This window comes from Coregonus clupeaformis, unplaced genomic scaffold (assembly GCF_020615455.1).
Source record: "Coregonus clupeaformis isolate EN_2021a unplaced genomic scaffold, ASM2061545v1 scaf0052, whole genome shotgun sequence".
NCBI classification, from domain to species: Eukaryota; Metazoa; Chordata; class Actinopteri; order Salmoniformes; family Salmonidae; genus Coregonus; species Coregonus clupeaformis.
This window is the reverse complement of record NW_025533507.1, coordinates 903378-919593: the sequence shown is the minus strand read 5'-3', so window position 1 is coordinate 919593 and position 16216 is coordinate 903378. Positions and strand designations below refer to the sequence as shown.

General features: G+C 45.3%; 1 pseudogene; it reads left to right on the top strand.

Moving 5' to 3' along the window:
- LOC123483243 overlaps window positions 1–16216 on the top strand; it is a 176718-nt pseudogene that overhangs the window by 110803 nt on the left and 49699 nt on the right.

Here is a 16216-nt window from a genome sequence, read left to right as displayed (position 1 = left end):
ATCACAATGAGGTGTTTTCTGTCATGCTGTTCCTTCTTTTTTCTTGGTGTATTTCTGTATTGTTTTAGTGTTTCACCATGTGTTTTTGGTTGGATAGGTTTCTCCATTTCTTTCTTAGGTTTTTGCATTCTTTTGCATGTATTTTTAGTTGTCTTAGGGTTTCTACTGGAATTTAAATGTAATATGTTTGCTTATAGGTCAAATATATTGTTCAGGCTTCCTACTGCTAAGTTTACACTTACACTATTGCAGGAAAACATTTTGTCCAGGATGTTGTCTAGGAGGGATTGGATTTGTTGTTGATGAATTGTTTTTTGGTAGGTTTCTACACCCTCCTTCCATCTATAGGGTAAGGGTAGAATGCAGTTTGTTAGGCTTCGATGCCTCATGGTTGATTATTGCTCCATTCAAGTAGATTGTGATTTTTCTGTGATCTGATAGGGATGTCAGTGGGCTGACTGTGAACGCTCTGAGAGAATCTGGGTTGAGGTCGGTGATAAAGTAGTCTACAGTACTACTGCCAAGAGATGAGCTATAGGTGTACCTACCGTAGGAGTCCCCTCGAAGCCTACCATTGACTATGTACAGACCCAGCGTGTGACCGAGCTGCAGGAGTTGTGACCCGTTTTTGTTGGTTATGTTGTCTTAGTTGTGTGTAGGGGGCATATGGGGAAGGGAATGCTGTCACCTCCATGTAGGTGTGTGATGATTATGATTAGAAGGAGTCAGGCGCAGGAGGGTAAATCACAGAATACAGAGTTTATTCCGTAGGACACAGTTGCGCTGGATAGCGACAACAAAATACAGGCACAGGGGAACAATCTACCCCGGCAATACAAGGTACGAGTAGCTCCACCGAGCTACACTCAACTCACAAATAACAATCACCCACAAGGACAAGGGGGGCAGAGGGAACACTTATACACAGGCTAATGAGGGGATATGAACCAGGTGTGTGTAATTGACAAGACAAGACAAATGGAATGATGAATAATGGAGCGGCAGTGGCTAGTAGGCCGGTGACGACGAACGCCGAAGCCTGCCCGAACAAGGAGGAGAGGCAGCCTCGACGGAAGTCGTGACAAGGTGTTTGTCCCCATGTGTGCTGAGGGTTTCAGGTTCTTGTCCAGTTCTGGCATTTAGGTCGCCACAGACTAGTACATGTCCCTGGGTCTGGAAATGATTGATTTCTCCCTCCAGGATGGAGAAGCTGTCCTCATTAAAGTATGGGGATTCTAGTGGGGGGATATAGGTAGCACACAGGAGGACATTTTTCTCTGTTGAGATAATTTCCTTTTGAATTTCTAACCAAATGTAAAATGTTCCTGTTTTGATTAATTTAATAGAGTGGGTTAGGTCTGCTCTATACCAAATTAGCATACCCCCGGAGTCCCTTCCCTGTTTCACACCTGGTAGTTTGGTGGATGGGACTACCAGCTCTCTGTAACCTAGAGGGCAACCAGTGGGTCCGTCTCCTCTATACCATGTTTCTTGTAGGATGACAATGTCTGTATTTCTGATTTCTTTAGTGAAGTCCAGGTTCCTGCTCTTTACGCCAAAGGCAGATGACCTCAGGCCTTGGATATTCCAGGATAAGATAGTGAAGGCTTTGTGTTCCATAAAGTGTCTAATATTGTTGGTCGTGTGGTTTGGCCCCAGACCAGTAAGTGTGATCAGAGCCTGCTGAGCATCTGATACATGCCATTGGCTTGGGCTAGTGTAAGAGTGGGGGATGGGCCTGTTTGCCTGCTCACTGCCTGGGCGTATGTGTGACTTTTATGTTGAGGCCTTTTTTGCGGGAGTGGGGGCATGTGGTGGGCAGGAGGGGGCATAGGAGGGTGTCTCGCTGATCTGGGCATGGAGTGAGGTGTTGGGGCTGCAGTTGAGGGCGATGTTCTTTAGGGTCCTGGCGAAAGTGGGCACTGCTGCGTTGTAGAGGTGTGGACCTGGTCATAAAAGGCTGTCCAAGTCCAGGGTGGAGTGGGGGCCAGGTAGACATTATGTTTTGAGGCACAGTCACAGGAAATGCTTACATTTATCTACAGTATGGTGGCAGGGTGGAAGTATTTTTTGTGGTAGCAAAGTGGAGATGACCACTCATGAGTTGGGGGAAAGTGGAAGAAGCTTTTTCAATCTCTCCCTTGAGTGCTGTGGCCACCCTTTCCTGCTGTGCTTTCAGGTCATTTGTGCCTGTGTGTATTATTATGTGGCTGGGTGATCCTAGTTGGTCCTCAGACAGACGGTCTAGGGCACGATGGGTGTTTGGACACCAGAGTTTAGACATTGTGTGTTTGGGGAAAAGTATATTTCCCGTTTAAGTCCATAAGGAGTACAATCTGTGGCTTGTGTGTGTCCTCAGTGGGTGTGTGGGGGGAAGGGGGGCTGACAGGGGGTGCTAGGAGGGGGTTGGGTCCCCTGGGCTTGGGCTTCTTCATTTATCTGTCCTGCTGTGATGTCGAGGCTATGGTCAGGGTCTGGGGTGGACTGTTCTGCGTGCGAGCATGGCTGTTCTGCTGTGGTGTTGAGACTTTGGTCAGGATCTGAGGTGGGCTGTTCTGCTAGCTTCTATGCAGGGGATGGCCAGCTCTCTCATGGGTTGTTCTCTGTCACACGTCATCTTTCTCACCTCCTCCTCCAGCACTCTCCTCTCCTCCTCCAGAACTCACCTCTCCTCCTCCAGCACTCACCTCTCCTCCTCCAGAACTCACCTCTCCTCCTCCAGAACTCACCTCTCCTCCTCCAGCACTCACTTCTCCTCCTCCAGCACTCTCCTCTCCTCTTCTAGTGCTCTCATCTTCTCCTGCCGCTGGGCCTCCTCCTTCCACTCCTGCTCTTTCTCCTGTTGAAGTTGTCTCACCACAGTCCAGAGTGCAGACATGTCTCTCTCACCCTCCAGCTCTCTGGGTCTGTTTGAGGGGGTGTTGTTGAGCTGGACTGTTGTCTGAGTCTGTGCTGATTGGAGTGTGTTGACCTGCTGTTCCAGCTCCACCTGCCTTACCTCCAGCTGGGTGAATTTATCCTTCATTTCAGTGAGGTTGACTCACCGCTTGGGGTTGCTCATCTGTTGGGTTGTTTAAGGAAGAGGTGTGGTCTGACTCGCTCAAAGTGGGGGAGTCTTCACCAAGAGAGAGCTTCTCCTGCTGCGCTCCCTCTTTGATTCTGTGGAAGTCCAGCTGAAACTGTTTGTGGTTGCCCTGTACCAATACTGTTCCAGACTTGTACAGGTTGACCTTGGCTGACTCAGAGTCCTTGTTGTCTAGTATCCTGAGTTTCCACCCATCGCTAACACCCCCTCTTAACAGAGGGCTAGTGTGTTATTATAGCACTGCACCATGCCAGGGGATGGTCTGTGTGGAAGATTAAGTTGCTTATGTTCCCATTTTTGTATCAGTCAGCAAAAATGGTCTCTGGATTGTCTATGAGGAGCTTATTTTTGTACTCTTTTCATGCCTTCTCATTTTTTACATCCAAGTGGTACTGTATTGTGGTGACCTCTGAACAGAGGGAAGCCATGGAGCAGGGGGCCTCAAAGGCCTCTGCATTTGGGTGGGGGAGGCTGTGAAACTCTCCTGCCATTGTTGGACTCAAGGGCTTTGACACCTCTCACTTCACACCTCAGTGTTAATTGAAGTTTCAGCTGGATCTGTTCTGTTCTGTCCTAGCAAGCTTGGTAGCCTTAACTTAGCATTCAGTCATGAAGTAAAATATATCATTGTAATGTATTTTTTCTTCTTGGCTTTAAAAGTAGCTTCAGACTAAACGTTACTCATTCAGTTCCAGGTTGGATGGTGTTTTCAGACTAAACGTTACTCATTCAGTTCCAGGTTGGATGGTGTTTTCAGACTAAACGTTACTCATTCAGTTCCAGGTTGGATGGTGTTTTCAGACTAAACGTTACTCATTCAGTTCCAGGTTGGATGGTATTTTCAGACTGAACGTTACTCATTCAGTTCCAGGTTGGATGGTATTTTCAGACTAAACGTTACTCATTCAGTTCCAGGTTGGATGGTATTTTTCAGACTAAACGTTACTCATTCAGTTCCAGGTTGGATGGTATTTTCAGACTGAACGTTACTCATTCAGTTCCAGGTTGGATGGTATTTTCAGACTAAACGTTACTCATTCAGTTCCAGGTTGGATGGTGTTTTCAGACTAAACGTTACTCATTCAGTTCCAGGTTGGATGTTGTTTTCAGACTAAACGTTACTCATTCAGTTCCAGGTTGGATGGTATTTTCAGACTAAACGTTACTCAGCCAGTTCCTGGTTGGATGGTATTTTCAGACTAAACGTTACTCATTCAGTTCCAGGTTGGATGGTATTTTCAGACTAAACGTTACTCATTCAGTTCCAGGTTGGATGGTGTTTTCAGACTAAACGTTACTCATTCAGTTCCAGGTTGGATGGTGTTTTTCAGACTAAACGTTACTCATTCAGTTCCAGGTTGGATGGTGTTTTCAGACTAAACGTTACTCATTCAGTTCCAGGTTGGATGGTGTTTTTCAGACTAAACGTTACTCATTCAGTTCCAGGTTGGATGGTGTTTTCAGACTAAACGTTACTCATTCAGTTCCAGGTTGGATGTTGTTTTCAGACTAAACGTTACTCATTCAGTTCCAGGTTGGATGGTATTTTCAGACTAAACGTTACTCATTCAGTTCCAGGTTGGATGGTGTTTTCAGACTAAACGTTACTCATTCAGTTCCAGGTTGGATGGTGTTTTCAGACTAACGTCTCATTCAGTTCCAGGTTGTGTTTTCAGACTAAACGTTACTCATTCAGTTCCAGGTTGGATGGTGTTTTCAGACTAAACGTTACTCATTCAGTTCCAGGTTGGATGGTGTTTTCAGACTAAACGTTACTCATTCAGTTCCAGGTTGGATGGTGTTTTCAGACTAAACGTTACTCATTCAGTTCCAGGTTGGATGGTATTTTCAGACTAAACGTTACTCATTCAGTTCCAGGTTGGATGGTGTTTTCAGACTAAACGTTACTCATTCAGTTCCAGGTTGGATGGTGTTTTCAGACTAAACGTTACTCATTCAGTTCCAGGTTGGATGGTGTTTTCAGACTAAACGTTACTCATTCAGTTCCAGGTTGGATGGTGTTTTCAGACTAAACGTTACTCATTCAGTTCCAGGTTGGATGGTGTTTTCAGACTAAACGTTACTCATTCAGTTCCAGGTTGGATGGTGTTTTCAGACTAAACGTTACTCATTCAGTTCCAGGTTGGATGGTGTTTTCAGACTAAACGTTACTCATTCAGTTCCAGGTTGGATGGTGTTTTCAGACTAAACGTTACTCATTCAGTTCCAGGTTGGATGGTGTTTTCAGACTAAACGTTACTCATTCAGTTCCAGGTTGGATGGTGTTTTCAGACTAAACGTTACTCATTCAGTTCCAGGTTGGATGGTGTTTTCAGACTAAACGTTACTCATTCAGTTCCAGGTTGGATGGTGTTTTCAGACTAAACGTTACTCATTCAGTTCCAGGTTGGATGGTGTTTTCAGACTAAACGTTACTCATTCAGTTCCAGGTTGGATGGTGTTTTCAGACTAAACGTTACTCATTCAGTTCCAGGTTGGATGGTGTTTTCAGACTAAACGTTACTCATTCAGTTCCAGGTTGGATGGTGTTTTCAGACTAAACGTTACTCATTCAGTTCCAGGTTGGATGGTGTTTTCAGACTAAAGCGTTACTCATTCAGTTCCAGGTTGGATGGTGTTTTCAGACTAAACGTTACTCATTCAGTTCCAGGTTGGATGGTGTTTTCAGACTAAACGTTACTCATTCAGTTCCAGGTTGGATGGTGTTTTCAGACTAAACGTTACTCATTCAGTTCCAGGTTGGATGGTGTTTTTCAGACTAAGCGTTACTCATTCAGTTCCAGGTTGGATGGTGTTTTCAGACTAAACGTTACTCATTCAGTTCCAGGTTGGATGGTGTTTTCAGACTAAACGTTACTCATTCAGTTCCAGGTTGGATGGTGTTTTCAGACTAAACGTTACTCATTCAGTTCCAGGTTGGATGGTGTTTTCAGACTAAACGTTACTCATTCAGTTCCAGGTTGGATGGTGTTTTCAGACTAAACGTTACTCATTCAGTTCCAGGTTGGATGGTGTTTTCAGACTAAACGTTACTCATTCAGTTCCAGGTTGGATGGTGTTTTCAGACTAAACGTTACTCATTCAGTTCCAGGTTGGATGGTGTTTTCAGACTAAACGTTACTCATTCAGTTCCAGGTTGGATGGTATTTTCAGACTAAACGTTACTCATTCAGTTCCAGGTTGGATGGTGTTTTCAGACTAAACGTTACTCATTCAGTTCCAGGTTGGATGGTGTTTTCAGACTAAACGTTACTCATTCAGTTCCAGGTTGGATGGTGTTTTCAGACTAAACGTTACTCATTCAGTTCCAGGTTGGATGGTATTTTCAGACTAAACGTTACTCATTCAGTTCCAGGTTGGATGGTATTTTCAGACTAAACGTTACTCATCCAGTTCCAGGTTGGATGGTGTTTTCAGACTAAACATTACTCATTCAGTTCCAGGTTGGATGGTGTTTTCAGACTAAACGTTACTCATTCAGTTCCAGGTTGGATGGTGTTTTCAGACTAAACGTTACTCATTCAGTTCCAGGTTGGATGGTGTTTTCAGACTAAACGTTACTCATTCAGTTCCAGGTTGGATGGTGTTTTCAGACTAAACGTTACTCATTCAGTTCCAGGTTGGATGGTGTTTTCAGACTAAACGTTACTCATTCAGTTCCAGGTTGGATGGTGTTTTCAGACTAAACGTTACTCATTCAGTTCCAGGTTGGATGGTATTTTCAGGTTTCTGTTGTGCTTCTTTTGCTGGTCGTTGCTTTGCCAGAGCATTTGCTGTATAGTCCTTGGGAATATGAATATTTGGTAGTAGGAATCCTTCCAGGTAATTTTGTCCAAAATCAGGTTGTCGGTTTGGAGTGAAGGTTATGTTGTGGAGGGTAGCATCCTGTATATGTCCTTGTGGAAAAATCCAAGTTTATCTAACTCTAAATCTGTCTTTTGTAAAAACATGCTGAAAAATTCAGTAGCTCATCTGCCCATGACCTCTCCCTCTCTCTCTCCCTCCCTCCCTCCCTCCCTCCCTCCCTCCCTCCCTCCCTCCCTCCCTCCCTCCCTCCCTCCCTCCCTCCCCTCCCTCCCTCTATCTCCGACTCTTCTCTCTGTTCTTCCTCTCTAGGCTGACCAGCTGATGTTTGCCATGCACTTTGTCAGAGGGATGCACCCAGACCTCTTCCAGGAGAATGTAAGTTGTTATCTCCGTTCATAACATGATCATTGTCAGACATAGGCTTTTCCTCTTCAGTCAGGAAGTCCTGTCCATCTGACATCATTTCCTATTCATTTACATTTACATCATTTAGCAGACGCTATTCATCTTTAATGCTGATGTCTCTTTTCTCCACTTCCACTATAGGAGTGGGACGCCTTCACTGGCCTCGTAGTAGGGGATATGGTGAGAAAGGCGGTACGTAGAACAACTGTGTGTGTGTGTGTGTGATAGTGTGTGTTTGGGACAGTCTCATTCACCTCATCTCTCTTATCACGGTTGAACTGACCTTCTTTCCTTTCCGCCTACAGGATAGCCAGAAATCTTTGCGGGAGCAGATTCCTTCCTGGATTGATCAAGAGAGACTTGGAGCTGTAGCCATGTTCAAGGTTCGTATATACCATGTTCAAGGTTCGTACACTGAGTGTACAAAAACACCTTCCTGATATTGAGTTGCACCCCCTTTTGCCCTCAGAACAGCCTCAATTCGTCGGGGCATGGACTCTACAAGGTGTCGAAAGCGTTCCACAGGGATGCTGGCCCATGTTGACTCCAATGCTTCCCACAGTTGTGTCAAGTTGGCTGGATGTCCTTTGGGTGGTGGACCGTTCTTGATACACACGGGAAGCTGTTGAGTGTGAAAAACCCAGCAGCGTTGCAGTTCTTGACAAACTCAAACCGGTGCGCCTGGCACCTACTACCATACCCCGTTCAAAGGCACTTAAATCTGTTGTCTTGCACATTCAACCTCTGAATGGCACACCTACACAATCCATGTCTCAATTGTCTCGAGGCTTAAACATCATTCTTTAACCTGTCTCCTCCACTTCATCTACACTGAATGAAGTGGATTTAACAAGTGACATCAATAAGGGATCATAGCTTTCACCTGTATTCACCTGATCAGTCTATGTCATGAAAATAGTTCCTAATGTTTTGTACAGTCGGTGTATATACCATGTTCAAGGTTTGTATACATACATGCTGTTGCATCTCTCTTTAGCTTCGTCCTTTCGTTCCATCCCTCTTTCTCCACTCTTCTGATGTAGAGTACGTTCCCAGGCCTGTACCAGTCTCTGTGTCTGAGTGACTCAGACCTCTGGCTCTCCTTCTCACGGAGCTCCAACTGTGAACAGGAAGTCCCGCCCTCCATCGCCAAGAAGATCAAACCATTCCAGCAGGTGAGTTGTCAATCACTGATTAACATGAGCCAGTCCTTGTGTTTCACTGATACATAATCAATTGACCATTATGTTTAGTCATTTACAGGATAAGCTTTCTTTACAGTGCTCCCAGATTGAGCAATTTCCTACTCCCTCTTAATTTCCCCCTCTTCTCCTCTCCCGTCTCCCCTCTTCTCCCTTCTTCTCCCCTCCTCCTCTCTCTCTTTCTCTCTGCAGGTGCTGCTGGTTCAGGCCATCAGGCCAGACAGACTACAGAGTGCCATGGCTGCCTTCACCTCGCAGGCCCTGGGTGAGTGTGTGTGTGTGAGTGTGATCCCTTCTGTCCGCCATAAATCTGTCTGTCTAGTAAAAGTGTCATCATTAGTGCCGATCAATCCATCCTAACGACACACACAGGAAACACAGTAGCGGTCAAGAGCATCGGATGCATCTCTTCTCAGCAGCATTGATCTGCAGATGCGATGCAGTGAGTCAGCACTTTATACAAGTGATGGACTTGAGGAGTCCATCAGTCCATATAACATTCACACGCACACTAACACACTCAAACACGGCTATACACACATACACATCAGAGACACATCCTTTGGGCTCCAAACCTCCAGAATCTATCAGCGGGATGTGTGTGTTTGTGTGTGTGTGTTTGTGTGTGTTCATTTGGGTTTGTGTGTGTGTGTGTGTATGTAGACCTGATGAATGTGTGGTGATTTCTCTTCATTATGCCAGCGGGCTTAGAGGGGAGCACAGAGCGATATGATTGGACGATTAGCCCCATGGAGGGAGAGCATATTGGCTGTAATTCACTGGAGCCACGGAGGTCTGACGAGGTTTCTCTTGCGTGCGTACCTGCGTGTATGTGCTTGCGTGTGTAGGTGTTTGTGTTTCTAAGGTCTTCAATGTATATTTCAGACCCTCAATCTTGGAGAGGTTCCTCATTGACGTGTTAGGTCAGCAACGCTACTATAAATGCATCATTTTTTCATAAACTGAGGGCCATATTTTGCTGTGCTGTCATCAACAGAGTTTAGTAGTTGGGTCCTGACAGTTGGTGCTTGTGTCACTTTGTTGCATTTAGCATCTGTCGTAAGGAACATTAGTTGACAACTGCTGTGCACTGATATGTTGGATTGTAAGTATTCATCTAACTGGGGAGCTTTTGTCCATCTTCCCATGTTGGCTCGGTTCCAGTGGTCAGATTATTGTTTCTCTAGAATTTTCACTACCGTAAAACTTCAATTGATAGCCCAGGCATTTATTTGCTTAAAACACCGAACACAACATGTGCTAATTTGGAGACAGGCTTCTATTTGAGCCAGGCATCTAATTCCTTAATGTACACAGCTTTTGCCAATTTGCATAGTTAATTGTTTGATTCCAGCATTTTTAATAAATGTCTTCATTTCCTGCACTAATGCGTTATCATTTACACACTGTGTCCCTGTCACGCCCTGGCTCTAGGGACTCTTTTTAAGTTGAGCCAGGGTGTGTAGAGTTTATATTTTGTGCTCGTTGTGTCTAGTCTAGTTTTTGTATATCTATGTTGGCCAGAGTGGTTCTCAATCAGAGGCAACGAGTATCAGCTGTTGCTGGTTGTCTCTGATTGGGAACCATATTTAGTCAGGTGGTTTTTCCCACAGTGTTTGTGGGATCTTGTTCCGTGTTGGTTTGTGTTTTGCACCTGTGGACGTCACGTATCGATTTGTTGTTTTGTTCGTGTATCATTTAATAAATAAGTATGTTCATCTTCCACGCCGCGCCTTGGTCCTCTATATCCGACGATCGTAACAGTCACATTTATTTTGTCTTAGTAAGCCTCCTTAAAAAAAAAAAACTTTTCCTTGACTAATTATTCTCCTTTTTGACTGTGCAAAAAAATATATATATGAAAAAAAGTATGAAAAATGTCTGCACTCACTAACTGTAAGTCGCTCTGGATAAGAGCGTCTTGCTAAATGACTCAAATGTAAGTTGTTACTTTCGCCACTAGAGGGTGATCAGCCAATTCCTAGGGTTCTGTACTCCCGAAGTTGTTGACAGTTTCTGTGCTTGCCAGTTAGCTAGCAGTTCTCAGCTGTTAGCAGCCAATGGCTAGCAGTTTCTTGCTGCCGATAAAAACAGGTGATTGCCATCATTATTTCTAGGCATTACTGAATTATTTAATGTAACAAATCAAACATTAAACCTTGTGAACAATTCATGGTAATTCATGGTAACCTCGTAAACAATTTAGTTTTGACCCGCTGTTTATATGAAACAGGCGTTTTATTTGCTGAAATGTGTGCCGTTGCCCAGCAATTAAAAGGAACAGATGTCTATTTGGGACTCAGCGTTTTATTGACATTTTACGGTATTTTCTCTGAAAGAAACAGCCGCACATTCCAGTCACTCCAGTCAGGACATTATCCTTGACTGTTCGGACACTCTGTCCTACCACATCTGCTTCTCTATTCTGTCCCTCCCTCTCTGTTTCACTTTTGCATCCCCTCTCAATCTATACCTCTGGTTTCCTCCATCTCTCTCCCTTCATTTCTTCCTCAGTCTGTCGTTTGACTGCCGAAACACACACACACACACACACACACTAACATGCCAGGAAACAGGGCTCTTACTGCCTAATGAGCCGCCTATTCATTATGATAATCCTGCTAATTGCATGTAGGTTTATGCCAGCGCTATCAATGACTCTGCAAATTTGGGTTTGTGTGTTTTAGTGTGGACCCACGCGTATGAAAGCTTCACAACTGCTGAAGAAGACTGATAATTGGACTGCTACACAGTTAGATTTGGTCAACTTCCACAGCAATAATGCCAGCAAATAGGCTCTCAGATGTTACCTAGAGATGTGGAGTTATCAGACCATGACCATGTTCCTAAACACTGTCAACCTGACAAACTGATGTTAGTCTGTCCTCCCCTCCTCACACAGCCATCAGTGATTCTCTCTCTCTCTCTCTCTCTCTCTCTCTCTCTCTCTCTCTCTCTCTCTCTCTCTCTCTCTCTCTCTCTCTCTCTCTCTCTCTCTCTCTCTCTCTCTCTCTCTCTCTCTCTCTCTCTCTCCTCTGTTTCTGTAATTGTCTGTCGATCTACAGTATCAACTCCCTCTATCTCCTGATACATCTCTCTATTCTTCAGATATCACTCCCTCTCTGCCTGGACTGCAGCTCTCCATGTCATCTCAGGTAGTATTGATGGGGATGCTGCAGTCTTCTCATACTGTAGAGCAGGGTTAAGTAACTAGATTCAGCCGCGGGACGATTTTAGACTGAACGGATGGTGGGGGGCCGAAACATAATTTATAATAATTTATACACAAATTGACCACAACTAAGCCCAATAAGAGATTGTATTTGAAAATAACAATCCTTTCATACCTTGATTACACTGAGACACGATCACATATGTCTCTTATTTTATTAATGGGAATACTTGGAAACAGATTTGATAAATTAAACAAAATTTTAGCTGAATTCTACCTCTATTCTAATCTGAAGTTTCCCTCAGTCTCACCTGCTCATCTGTCCTGTGAATGTCTGATGCTGTGGTGACATGCTCCTACATTCCACGTTCATTACAAGTATTTGGCCAAAATTAGTGTCTGATTGTGGACTGTAAAAATTTGAGAGTGTGCGGTATGGTCCAGGGTTGTGATCCGTATTGGTAGTAACCCACTGACTGCCTGGGTTGGAGACGGGGAAAGAGAGTGGAGGTGGCCAGGGGTTGAGGGGATAGAGAGGTGGAGATGGGTTGAGAGGATAGAGAGGTGGAGATGGGTTGAGAGGATAGAGAGGTGGAGATGGGTTGAGAGGATAGAGAGGTGGAGATGGGTTGAGAGGATAGAGAGGTGGAGATGGGTTGAGAGGATAGAGAGGTGGAGATGGGTTGAGAGGATAGAGAGGTGGAGATGGGTTGAGAGGATAGAGAGGTGGAGATGGGTTGAGAGGATAGAGAGGTGGAGATGGGTTGAGAGGATAGAGAGGTGGAGATGGGTTGAGAGGATAGAGAGGTGGAGATGGGTTGAGAGGATAGAGAGGTGGAGATGGGTTGAGGGGATAGAGAGGTGGAGATGGGTTGAGGGGATAGAGAGGTGGAGATGGGTTGAGGGGATAGAGAGGTGGAGATGGGTTGAGAGGATAGAGAGGTGGAGATGGGTTGAGAGGATAGAGAGGTGGAGATGGGTTGAGAGGATAGAGAGGTGGAGATGGGTTGAGAGGATAGAGAGGTGGAGATGGTTTGAGGGGATAGAGAGGTGGAGATGGGTTGAGGGGATAGAGAGGTGGAGATGGGTTGAGGGGATAGAGAGGTGGAGATGGGTTGAGAGGGCGCTGATAGGTTTCTGGAGCGGCTGTCTTCTCACTCCTGTAAAGATAATGAGGAGTCTGCTTCTCTGTGAGGTGACGTCCTACACAACACAGAACATGACTAGTCAGGTTCACACACACACACACACACACACACACACACACACACACACACACACACACACACACACACACACACACAATACGCAGTCCAGCATACCTCCAGTTTACCATCATTAGGACTACTTGACTGTATTCAACGTATTGTGGAGCAGAGCTGTACTGCATGCTAATGCTAACATCTACACTAGCTACTACACTTGGGGGATGTTCTGATATGTAGTAGTCATTGCTAAGCCCTACGACCTATCCAGGTAACGCCTTTTTTATTGGAATGGAACATACCCTAAGGCTAACCCTGTTGACTGGTGAATTAAGGATGTGATGCAGAGTGTTAAGTGTTTGAGCTGCCGTAACTCTATTCCTTCTGAATGCTACAGCGAAGTCGTTTATTAAACTGTATGTACAGTATTTAAAATGGCTAGCCTTATCCATTGACGAAGCTGCCGCATATCCACTGTTAGGAGTAGTGTGTGTGTGTGTGAACGCTAAGTGAACTCATTGATGAGGCTGTGGTGTGTGTACGTGTGTGTGTGTGTATATGTGTGCGTGCTACAGTGTGTGCGTGCATGCTACAGTACAGTCTGTCTCCCTGGCGATGAGTCACTATGCTAATGAAGCGTGGGCTTTAATCCTCTTAGAGCTAATCTCCCACAATCCCCCGGTCCAGCCTAGCCCAGAGAGCCTGGCCACCGCCAAAACACAGTGGACCGCTATCAGCACAGTGTAAACACAGCAACACACACTAGAGGTCTTCAGTAGAGGGAGAGAGGGAGAGAGGGAGAGAGAGAGGGAGAGAGGGAGAGAGAGGGAGAGAGAGAGAGAGAGAGAGAGAGAGAGAGGGAGAGAGAGAGAGAGAGAGAGAGAGAGAGAGAGAGGCAGAGAGAGAGGAAGGAGAGAGAGAGAGAGAGAGAGGAGAGAGAGAGAGAGAGAGAGAGAGAGAGAGAGGAGAGAAGGAGAGAGAGAGAGAGAGAGAGAGAGAGAGAGAGAGAGAGGGAGAGAGAGAGAGAGAGAGAGAGAGAGAGAGAGAGAGAGAGGGAGAGAGAGAGAGAGAGAGAGAGGAGAGAGAGGGAGAGAGAGGGAGAGAGAGAGAGAGAGAGGGAGAGAGAGAGGGAGAGAAGAGAGAGGAGAGAGGGAGAGAGAGAGGGAGAGACCCTGTCTGAATATTGATCGGATACCCTTTCATTGTGGAATGATGTGGTGTAGGTGCTGTGTGTTTGGGTGTGCTCGTTTGCATGTGTGTGGCATATCAATGTGTCAAGTCAGAGGGATGTTTCTCTTAGCGTTGCCATGGCAATATAGGAAAAGGTCGCTGGAAGGCATTCTAGCCATGGGCTGGGGGGTGTGTGTTCGATCAGAATGTAAATGAAAGGCTTTTGTTCTTCTCTGTGTGTTTATGTGTCTACATGTATACTGATTATACAAAACATGCTATTTCCATAACAGACTGACCAGGTGGATCCAGGAGAAAGCTATGATCCCTTATTGATGTCACCTGTTAAATCCACTTCAATCAGTGTAGATAAAGGGGAGGAGACAGGTTAAATAATGATTGTTAAGCCTTGAGACAATTAAGACATGGATTGTGTATGTGTGCCATTCAGAGGGTGAATGGGCAAGACAAAAGATTTAGGTGCCTTTGAACTGGGTATGGTAGTAGGTGCCAGGCTCACCGGTTTATGCCAAGAACTGCAGCGCTGCTGGGTTTTTCAAGCTCAACAGTTTCCTGTGTGTATCAAGAATGGTCCACCACCCAAAGGACATCCAGCCAACTTGACACAACTGTGGGAAGCATTGGAGTCAACATGGGCCAGCATCCCTGTGGAATGCTGTCGACATCTTGTAAAGTCCATGCCCCGACGAATTGAGGCTGTTCTGAGGGCAAAAGGGGTGCAACTCAATATTAGGGAAGGTGTATACAGTAGGTGTGTGTGTATGTGCCTTATGTGCTCTGAGAGACAACAGTGTCTGGCAGCATAGACCAAAGGAAGGTTCTGGCTGCTGCAGTAGCCTTTACCAGAGAAGACAGCAGGCTAGTAGGTCTCTTATGGTGTGTTCGGGGAAGACTAGGGAGAAGGTGGGGTGTGTTCGGGAAGACTAGGGAGAAGGTGGGGTGTGTTCGGGGCAGACTGGGAGGAGAAGGTGGGGGTGTGTTCGGGGCAGACTGGGGAGAAGGGGGGGGTGTGTTCGGGGCAGACTGGGGGAGAAGGTGGGGGGTGTGTTCGGGGCAGACGGGGAGAAGGTTGGTGTGTGTGTGGGGCAGACAGGAAGAAGGTGGGGGTGGGGGTTTGTGTGTGTGTGTGTGTGTGGGGGGAGAAGGTATGGAGTGTGTATAACTCAGGTATTCAGAGTCATTATCATTCTTGCACTGTGTGTGTGTTGATGAGATAACCGATCAGTGAGTCTATTTATTAGAGCTAATTTCTACTAATACCTTTAACACATATCCCAGAGCCCATAAGACTGTGTACAAATAGACCTTATCACCATGGAAACTTCTGATAGACAGGAGCAGACCCCGTGATGCTACTGTCAGTACATTCACCTAGATGCAGAACACGCACACACACACGCACACATACAGAGAGACTCACAGCGTGGAGCCGGTTAGATAATCATCTCTGAGTCACAGTGTGTAATCACAGCCCAAATGACTGTCTGCAGGAGACCACACGCCTATGGTGCTGAGGAGAGAAAATAGGGAAGGAGAAGAGAGGATGTTATATAGTCTCATTGTGTCCTTTGTTCCTCTATAACCCTCAGAGGAACATGTCTATACTGTGTTTTTGAAAAGGTTCCTCGATGCACAATTAGATCTTTGGTCAGATCTATGAGTCTCTGCACACTGCAAGGGCTGTTGAGAGGACAGAATATGTTGCTCCCTGTTTTGATAGAAAATGCTAAAAATAAACAGAACAATAGCTAACTTATCTCAATCCCCCGCTCTCTCTCTCTCTCTCTCTCTCAATTTCAATTCAATTTCAATTTAAGGGCTTTATTGGCATGGAAAACGTATGTTAACATTGCCAAAGCAAGTGAAGTAGATAGTAAACAAAAGTTAAATAAACAATCAATATTAACAGTGAACATTACACTCAGAAGTTCCAAAAGAATAAAGACATTTCAAATGTTATATTATGTATATATACAGTCTCTCTCTCTCTCTCTCTCTCTCTCTCTCTCTCTCTCTCTCTCTCTCTCTCTCTCTCTCTCTCTCTCTCTCTCTCAATTCAATTCAATTCAATTCAATTCAATTGATAAGGCTTTATTGGCATGGGAAACATACAGTACCAGTCAAAAGC